This window comes from Larimichthys crocea, chromosome XXIII, assembly GCF_000972845.2.
Source record: "Larimichthys crocea isolate SSNF chromosome XXIII, L_crocea_2.0, whole genome shotgun sequence".
NCBI classification, from domain to species: domain Eukaryota; kingdom Metazoa; phylum Chordata; class Actinopteri; family Sciaenidae; genus Larimichthys; species Larimichthys crocea.
The window spans coordinates 20,876,925-20,887,174 of NC_040033.1; positions in this window are offsets into that span (position 1 = coordinate 20,876,925).

Below are 10,250 nucleotides of genomic sequence, written 5' to 3' on the forward strand. Positions count from 1 at the left end.
AGGGGGACTGGCTCGGCGGTGGCGGGGGGGAAAGTGTGAGAGAAAACACAAAAGGCGGTGCGGGGCAGGTAGGGTCAAGATTAAAGGCGTAGGTGCCCCTGAATCCCTGTTATACAACAACCACAAGAGAGGAAGAAAAAGGTACCTGACCATTACAGTGGGATGAGAGTGAGTGGGGGGGAGGGGTGGGAAATTGTACTGGGCAAGAGCCTGATGCCGGTGGGATAAAAGGTATTTAAAGGCCTAGATTTCACACTCCTGTAGCGCCTTCCGGATGACAAGGGGAGAACAGACTCCTGGTTGTGGGTGTTGCTTCTCCTTTATGATTATCCTTATGGCCTCCAATGAAACACAAGAAATACAGCTCTACTAGGCGTATTCTCCATGAGCTGGGTGGGTGTGGGAGACCAGGTGATCAGATGTAAGTGTCCGGATGTAAGTTCAAGGAATTTAAAGGTGATGGAGTCTGGTTGGAGCAGGAAGCTGAGTCAGGGTACTGGGTAGTAGACAAGGTTTTCATTCTCTCTCTCTTCCTTCCCTTCCTCCCAGCCTGAAGACATTTGGAGAAAATCCAGAGACACTAAAGTCAGGAGGCGTCCAAGGTGTGCTGAAAACTGGTCTTTGTGTATGTGCGCTTGTGCGTGAGTGTGGTAACAGTTCTGAAACGTGGCATTGAACCACAACACACTGGTAACCAGTAGCTCCTTTCTCTCTGTCTCTCTCCATTTTCCATTTTCCTGCATTGTTAATGAAAAAAAGTTTTATTATCTGAGATAATATATATAAGGAATATATGTGTGATGTAAGATGGATAATCAGGTATAATTTTGTGATTCTCCGGTTTGTTGTTCAGGTTTGAAGAAACCCTTCCTCAGTTTAGTGCTGGACTGGAAATCTCAACAGGTTTCTCTTGACACTCAAAACACACCACACACACAGTTTATTTATTAACAGCTTTCATGTACTGTAATAGAGGGTGTGTTTTCTGTATTTTTAAATTTGATCCGTATGTATGAGAAGAGTTGGTTTCTGCTCCATAAAAGAACTAAAGACTGTGCTCAGGCTGCAGAGGTAGGCTCAGTATTCTTCTGTTCTGCACACACTAATGATTATGAGTGTAATTTGTCATTGTTGGTAGAGGAATGGCTGTGTTAACAAAAACAATTTTATTCTTCTGGATCCCTGATCTTTTTTGTAGAAATCAATTGTATGTTCATAATAAAACGTAGACAAATTAAATAAATTACATTTCTCCAAAACTGGTGGCATGTTTTTATGCATTTGTTCAACACGGAAAAGAACTCTCTGTAACAGGTGCCGGTGACAGGAGCTATTAGTTTTATTCTAAGAGAGGTTTAACTGTGATAGCAGATGAGTTTGTTACTGTTTATTGTGTTGTTGCAGCTTATATTTACAACAGCTTTTCATTTTGCTCCATCTTACTTCTGGTGTTTTTAAGGCAATAGATGGAGACATTGTCATGCTTTCTGCAAACTGGGAGAGAAGAAGAACAGCTCTGACACTTACAAGAACAATTGCAAGTTGGCCAGCCTTACAGTGAACTTGATGCCATCACTACTAACATAGGTAAGAAGTCTGTTTCATTCTGGACAATAAAGCAGGCAACACCACACAAGTTTTTCTTATATGATTTGATTGATTTTCTTGATGATTTCTTGTAACAGTGTCAAAGCTCTAGCCTATTTGTCTAACAGCTTATTTGACACAGCAGCAACACTATAGCTCACCTGAAAAAAGTATAACATTAAACTATTTTTTCAGAACAAATTATTGTCTCATAAAAAGTCAGTGCCTCAAAATGAAAAGTTACTTTGCATTTGTGTAACAGTGATGTTCAGATGTTTTTGTCAGTCTGGCAATAGACCCTAGAATTTTTTTTATGTCCACATTTCAGCCCCACAGTCTAGGGCTGTTTTTTTCATTGACACTGAATGGTTTACTCTACTAGAATGTTATTTTTTTGTGTCGATATTTGAAATGTCAAAAAACACAATATGCTAGATGTTGATTATTTTGTAAACCTTACACTACAGTAAACAGAAAACTACACAGCACAATAAAATACAAAAGTACAAAAAACCATCAAATTGGAATTTTTTTTCAATTTCCCATTTCACAGATTACAGGATGCATAGTGGAACTGACAGAGACATCATCATCTATTATATGTCTGTGTTACAACTAGTGTACGGGGTAACAAGGAAGTAACAATAAAACCAGGTGTTGGGTTGTAAACAAAGGTATTTATTAAATGAAAAACTCAAATTGTTGTAACAAAAGAAGGTGGGGTGTTACGTGTGGCCAGGGGTAGGACTGTGTGGGTGTGTGGGGGCGTGTGTTTTTCTCCCCCACCCCTCTTTCCCTCCCTCTCTGTCTCCTCTCTCCTCAGCTAAGAGACCTCAGTGAGACTTATTGTCTCGTCAGTTTGAGCTGACGAAGAGGTGTCTCTGCCTTTTTAGGCCGACGCATGCGGTGTAGGCTCTAATTGAATTTCAAAAGGTTATTTTTAGGGCCCGAGCACAGCGAGGCCCTATTGTATTTCGCTGAACGACGTTGAAGAAGTAATCGCATTTTCCACAGCCCATACCCCCCCCCCAAAACTCACGAAAATTTGCCTACCCCCCCAATTGTCAGGCGTAAATTACGTATTTGGAGGTCTCACACATGCACGCGCGCATACGCCTCCACAGCGCCACCTAGGTGCGCGTTTTTGCCGGTGCCCCTCGCCACGGTTTTCGCCACGTGCAGCACAAACTCGGTGGAGTATGTAACATGCCCAGACGCATGCCTCATTTCCAGGGGTCGCATTTGAACAAACTCCTCCTAGGGATTTCATCCGATGTGCTTGAAACTTGGCGTGCACAATTCGGCTGCAAATTAACGAGGGGGAGGGGCAAAAGCGCTCTATAGCGCCCCCTTGAATTTTTCAGTGGAACAGCCCCGCCACAGTTGGACACAGAGTCACGAAACTAAAAAAAAAAAAAAAACACCAAAACTTGACAATGCTCTTACAACTCTGCGTCTTTGTTTGAGTCTCTGCAACCGCTCCGCCATTGTTCCTGTTCTTTCCGTAGTTGCAGCTATCGGCTAACTGTTCCCGTCGTCGTCGTCATCCCGTGTCCCGGGTTTTCGGCACCAAAAAAATGTGGGAATAGTTTAGATGCAGCTTCTAAAAGTGTGAAAAAAATGACGAAGCCGGAGGCCGAGCGGTCTTTTTATCTTTTATATAAAGGAAATAAAGTATACACGACAGATCACATTCAGTAGCTTCACTTTTTCTGATTTCTTCTTCTTCTGTTCAAAAAGTTTCTTTTTCGCCTTCCTTTTGTGAACACTAAACGCCATCTACTGGCCATTCTGAATAACAACACTAATGTTAACTCCAAAATAATCACTTGCCTTTAACTGTATTTTTAAACTCTGTTTACTATTTATCTTTTTAATCCAAATAATAATGAAGTAATTATTTAGCAATGAACTTAAAGTGCTTTTAACAAAAAAGAATACAACAGCCATGAAACACGCAGAAGAACAATAGTTGACGAGTGCCCACGACACACTATTGTTATGCCTACGACACATGTCAACTACTCCCAGAGCTTGCTAGCTCTGTGAGGGACAACTGTATAACAAAACACAGATGGACGAGGGAAGAAAATACGGAGTTGCTGGAATGCTACTATAGAAGCAATCCCAGCGAGAGGGGATACATGCAGCGAATGTGGGACCATTGGATACTTCGAAACCCTCAATCAAGGCCAACAAAGAAACAGCTATTAGCCCAGTGTTCCAACATCCGTAATCGAAATCTACTATCACAACTAGAGATTAATGAAATACAACAATGATGCTATGGCAAGGGGGAGCCAGGACGTGGTCACCGGGGAGATGTCATCATCATCCCCACAACCAGAGATTGGGTACCAAGCCCCAACAGCCTCAACACAAGAGCCGCTGACCTGAGAAGGAAGATTGTGACCCAACTGGAAACCTGGAGCCCCCGACGAATACCGAAGCTGAGTTGCCAAGTACCTTCAGAAGATCTACTAGTGGATGTGAATGCTGCTCTGAAGACAATCTCCACAAGAACCATTACTGAGACCAACAAGCTGATACACAGTACAGCAACAGTAATCATGGAGATGCTTGGATACAAGATGGGCTCGGGACATAAACAGTACCCACCATGGAAGAGACGATTAGAGGCCCACTCTCCATAGCAGAGGCACTCGAAACTACCAAACAGCGACTAACAGCTCTGGCCACCCGGTTAAAGAGATACACCAAGGAGGGAGAGGGCAGGAGAATAAACAAGCTGTTCTCCACTGAACCAGCCAAGGTGTACTCTCAGTGGCAGGGAAACAACAACCGGTCAGACCCGCCAAGAGCTGAGGTGGAAAAATACTGGAAAGACACATGGGAAAGAGAGGCATCACACTGATGCCCAATGGTTAGTAGACCTATGAGCTGACCACAGCAACCTCCCAGAACAAGAACCAGTAACCATCTCAATGGCAGACATCCAAGAAAGAGTGTCAAAGATGAAGAGCTGGACAGCCTATATTAGTCTCAGCTACACAAAAACAAGTGTTTGTGTTTTAAATAAAGTATCTATCATCTTGGTTATTACTGTATTTGGCTTCTTATATTTGACTGAGGGAAGTCTTTTAATCATCAATCACTCATGAGTCTGAATCTGCCTTGTTTCATGCTGCGTGGTAGTGATGTGTCGGTCATGAACGATTCATTTAATATGAACTAATCTTTTATATGACCCAGGAATAATGAGTCGTCTCAGTAAGTGATTTGTTCATTTTCATGCAGTACCTTCCCTCGCCACATGGCAGGCAGCTGCATAAGCTCAGTCAGCAGGACAGGAAACAGAAATGATTAGTTCACGACTCACTCAACTGTGTGTCCGAGCAGTAAGCACAGCAGTTCGTTCATACGGATCGTTCATATGTGACAGCTGTAGCTCAGCTACAGGGCTGTGGACTGAGAAACGAACAAGGAAATTAATGATTCATTGATGTCTTGTCATACACAACATACATTATTCATTCATGAAATCATAATTGATAAGTGGTCTTCAGTTCTTGTAGATGTGTATAGTGTTATTGTGTTATTGTTATATAATGTGTGTAAGTGTGTTTGTAAATAGGTACTTCGAAAATTATATCAACATGTTGATTTTGTGTTATACTCTGCCATAAAATAATAAAATATGATAATAACAACAACAAATATAATAATAATAATAATAATAATAATAATAATAATGTCACGTTTTGGATACTCACAATTTGTGTGAGTTTCACATTCACTTCCCCTCTACCAGCTGTCACGTGACAGGCAGTTCAAGCTGTGCAAGAAGCAGTTCGTTCTCGTTTGTTCGTTCATTCATTCAGATCATTCATTTCTCACGTGACAGGCAGTTCAGGCTGAACGGTTCATTCGTTTGTTCGTTCATTTGTCACATGACAGGCAGTTCCAGCTGAGCGGTTTATTTGTTCATTCATTCATCTGGATCGTTCATTTGTCACATGACAGCTACCTAGTCACTGTCGTGCTGTTAGACAACAATGGCAGGGAGGATACAGGACACAAGTCACTTTATTGTGGTGTGTATTTGCTTTCCGAGGTTTTCACATGGTTTGAATTGCTTGTGTCATTTTGTGTATTATACTTTGTCAGCTGAAGCAAACCATGTTGTGTTAGTGTTAAGTGTTTGAGAACCACAGTTTTATTTATATATTTGGCCTTTGTTTTTGATAAAGGCAGCTGAAGAGTGACAGGAATGTGGGGAGAGAGAGATGGGGAATGACATGCAGCAAAGGGCCACAGGTGGGATTCGAACCCTGGGCAGCTGTAGCAAGAACTGAGCCTTTGTACATGGGGCAGACGCTTTACCAACTGAGCTAACCGACAACCTGCGGTCATATTTAAAACGCCCACAAGAGTAAGAGATCTGAGTCAGTAAAAAGATTAGAACTTCCCAACACTACTTTGTGGAGGAAATGATCCACTCAACTCAGTTGAATCAGCAAATCTGGGTCACCTGGGTCACATGGGTCTCTTGAGCCCCTGGTGTTTCTGGCTCTGTAAGGATTTACTTGTTCAGGATATATCTGTGGCTCTGAATCTGAATCTGTGAGATTCTGAGTCTTTGGGAAGTTACGCTGATCCACTGTGTCAGCTCATCTGTCCAGAAGCTATTGCTGACGGGGGCAACAACTGCTTATTGTCCACGATAATAGCATGATTTCTGGAAGCTTCTTAGGCAGATGGACTGGAATATGTTGTAATGAGATTAAACAGATTAAAAGGAGAGTAGTGAGTGACACAAGTTATCGTTTTAATTTGTATATGTGGTGTTAGTGTTAGGCAGGCTTAGGACAGTAAGGATCTAGGTTAATGGAGACTACAAACTCCCGGGCCAATAAGAGGATCAGACAAATCACAATTCATACACCACTACTCTACTACCAGATCACTGGAATGGAATACATGGCTCTATTAACGTTTCATGGCAAAAAGGTAGGAAGGGATGTTCTGTCATCATTCTATGATTTACGCACTTTACACCACAGCATCTACTCTTTATGTCTCTGTCTTTATCAACAGTCAATCTTTTTAATTTTCTGTTCCCTGTCACATGCACTTATTGATGTAGCTGAGAAACCAATCACCAACATCCTTTGGAACTATTACTGTAGAGTTATGAGCGATGCTGTCTAGACACACAGTAAGATCTATTGAGCATGTTGGAGTTTTATACATACTTTCCCTTTTATATTCTTGTAACATACTTGTCTTATGCTTGTTAAACTTAAGTCAAATTTGGGATTAATGGAAACTTCTTTTCCAGTTTCTTAAATAAATTATGTTGGACAGGTTGCATATTTAATTACAGGCAATGTTGACTCATTGGTTCAGCCTACACACATCTGCTGTCCAGAAGGATTTTATTATTTTTTCACCAAATTTCTGAGACCATTTGTATCTGGCACTGATGGTGTGAATTGTCCTGTAACTAAGTCTCCAGCAAATTTTTAAATACCAAGACAAGAGTTGCTTTGCTGTGCTTTCATTGCACATACCAGTGAACTGCATCATAAAACTGTTGTAATAAAATTGATTCAAGGATTAATTACAGAGCGGTACTCAGATTGGGCTGAGAATACCTGGTTCTTTTTATTGGACCATTCATTGCAGTTCTACTTTTTTCATTAAGGGCCAAACATGCTGGTTTTGTACATCTGTGGACACACTCCCATAGGCTGAAAATCAGAAACAGGACACTTATGTTTCTACTGGGAAGAAACAAGGTGAGACAAGCTTGGTTACAGCTCAACTGAATGCTTGGCTGGTGAGCTGGTAGACTTTTTTACCACTTTTCCACCACAAGAATTCTGATTGAAAAGACAGAATAACTGGAGGGTTTAATATGTTATTAATCTTACCTCAAACATTAAGTTTCTGAACAAGCCTATCGATATCAAGGGAGAGAGATCAGAGGCCTGAAACTGAAAAATCTAACCCAGCACATACCCCTCTCTTTAAGACCCCATCTACAACTCCAAATACTGCCAGTTTTGAGGCCTAATCCCAATCTTACTCAGTGCTGTAATTCAGTAAGTCCCACTTTAAAGACACTGCAAAAAGCAGAGATACAACCCAGAGACCACCAAAGTGGACAGTCCCAGTTCTTAAATTCTGACCATGAAAATCACAATCAGTTACAGGGAATGTAACAGCCAAACCTGCAGACAGAGTCAAGACCCATACATGGACAAGATGTTGATGGATAAAATTAAAATTAAAAAATTAATTAAAAATTAATTTAAACACTTAAATTAGTGATTTTGCGCAGTAAAGTCATTGTCATTTTTTCCAGGTTATCTTCAAATGTGTACATAGTAAACATGATACAGTAAATTAATGTATTTCACTGACAACATGTCACCAAGAAATATAAAAGAAACATCATGTGGACCATGTGAAGGAGCACTTAAAGCCAGAGTAATAACATGCCTTTATGTGAGGAGCAGTTCTGAAACATAATGAGATCACCTCCTCTGCCTCAAGTCATTAAGAGATGTATTTTTCTGATGTAGAGATGAGTTAGATAATCAGTCTCCTCCCTCACCTGCCAATAGCTAAAAAAATGAAAAGAAAGAATGCAGCTCTGGACCTAAAAGATGTATCCTGGTTTAACCCCAGACACAGACTTAACCACTAAGTCAATGAATTGTCCAGTGCTTGATCATGTAACCTTATTCCAGTGTGTCTAAAAAACGGTAAACCCCAAATGTCATTATATGTTATATGGATAAAGGAAAAAATGACAAATGTATCATAATTTTAATGTTGATACATCTAAAATAAACTGCATGGTGATGAAATGAAATCAGTTTTTTTTTTGTGTCATAATAAATATAAATGCAAGATGTTGCCAGTTCATGCACACACATAAAACATATAGTATATACAAATATTTCGATTTAAATAAAATTAAATAAATAAATAAATAACTATATTGATGATAAAGTTTAACATGGTCGATCCAGCATCCTTTGTTTACCACAGCTGTTTGGTGTTTCATTTGTTTGGGCCTTGTGTGAAGTTATTATAGCCAAAGGTTATGAAAAAGCACAGGAGCTGCAGGTGTGCTCACTGTGGTGTTCTTGATGCAGCTTACAATCGTTACACATGATAATAAGAAGGGAATGACATCAGCTCGTCAGACCTTTCCTGGAAAACGAAATCCACAGCGTTCTAACTATGTAATATAGGCTACATGTACTGTAGGGCACATCTGTAAAAAGATTTAGCAATTAGTCTCAATCCAGATTCAAAATACTGTCATTTTAGTTTTTGTAAACTTCCTTGATATTGGGTTTGAATTGCATGTGGTTATGCCCCAGCATTTATTATACAATTTATATGTTTAGTCTAATAAATAAACTCATAAACTGTGAAGAAAGGAAATATTCTGACATGTGTTTTTCTTATCAAACTTTACAAATACAACTGTAGCAGGTAAAGTGGAAACAGGCAGAGGGAATCTGGGGTTGTGCTGGCAGCAGGTAGCCCTGAACACAGGGGAAACAGAAGTAAATAGAACTGGTAGTGTGACGGAGCAGCGCCGTCACTGACTGTGGCCAGCGCACACACACGCAGCGCTGTGAGCATTTGCATAACTTTGCATTGGCCGCTAATGTTACCAGTTAGCAGTCTTTACAGCTTGCGCTAATGAGCTAGCTGCTCTGCTGTCTCTGACGTGCTAGCATTAACATGTATTCTTACTGACTGAAAGGTGGTCGCATTAATGTGCAGAGTTAACATTAGCATGCTAGCATTAGCTGTTATCAATGGCAGTTATTTTAATTCTTAGTGGCTAATAGTAATCAATAAGCATTAGCAGGTTACCATTACCAGGTTAACATTCGCATGTTAGCTTCGCATTTATTTAATACTTAATGGCTAATGCTAATCGTTAACACGCTAGCTTGCTCAGCTGTCATTGTCTGTCATTTTAGAAGACAACGCGCTAGCATTATCCATTAGCAGGTTAGCTTTAGCATGTTAACATGAGCATGTACTTAATCCTAGTGGCTAATGTTAATTAACATTACATGTTAGCAATGATCATGTATTAATTCTTCCTGGCTAATGCTCATTGCTAGCGCAGACGGCTAACAATTAACATTAACATGTTAGAATTAGCATGTATTTAATTCTTTGTGGCTAGTGCTAATTAACATTAACATGTACCATTAGCATATTAGCAAGTAGCATGTATTTGGTATTCTGGCTATGTTAATTGCTAGTGTTGACGCGCTAGCAATTAACATTAGCAGTAATTTTAGCTTTGGCCGCTAATGTTAGCATTAGCATGTCTTTACAGCTGTGCTAACGCGCTAGCTGCTCTGCTGTCTTTGGCGCACTAACATTAATATTACCATATTAACATTAGCATGTATTCTTATGACTAAAATTATGGGCTAGCTTGACGTGCTAGCAATACATTAGCATGTTAGCATTAGCATGTTAACATTAACAGGTATTTAATTCCTAGTGGCTAATACTAATTAGCTTTAGCAGGTTAACATTAACATGTTAACAATGATCATGTATTTAATTCTTGTGGTTCACAGGTGGTTGTTTATTCCCACAGGGGTGTAGTCTGTGATGAGGTGAACAAGGTTGTGATCAAGCGAACCCAT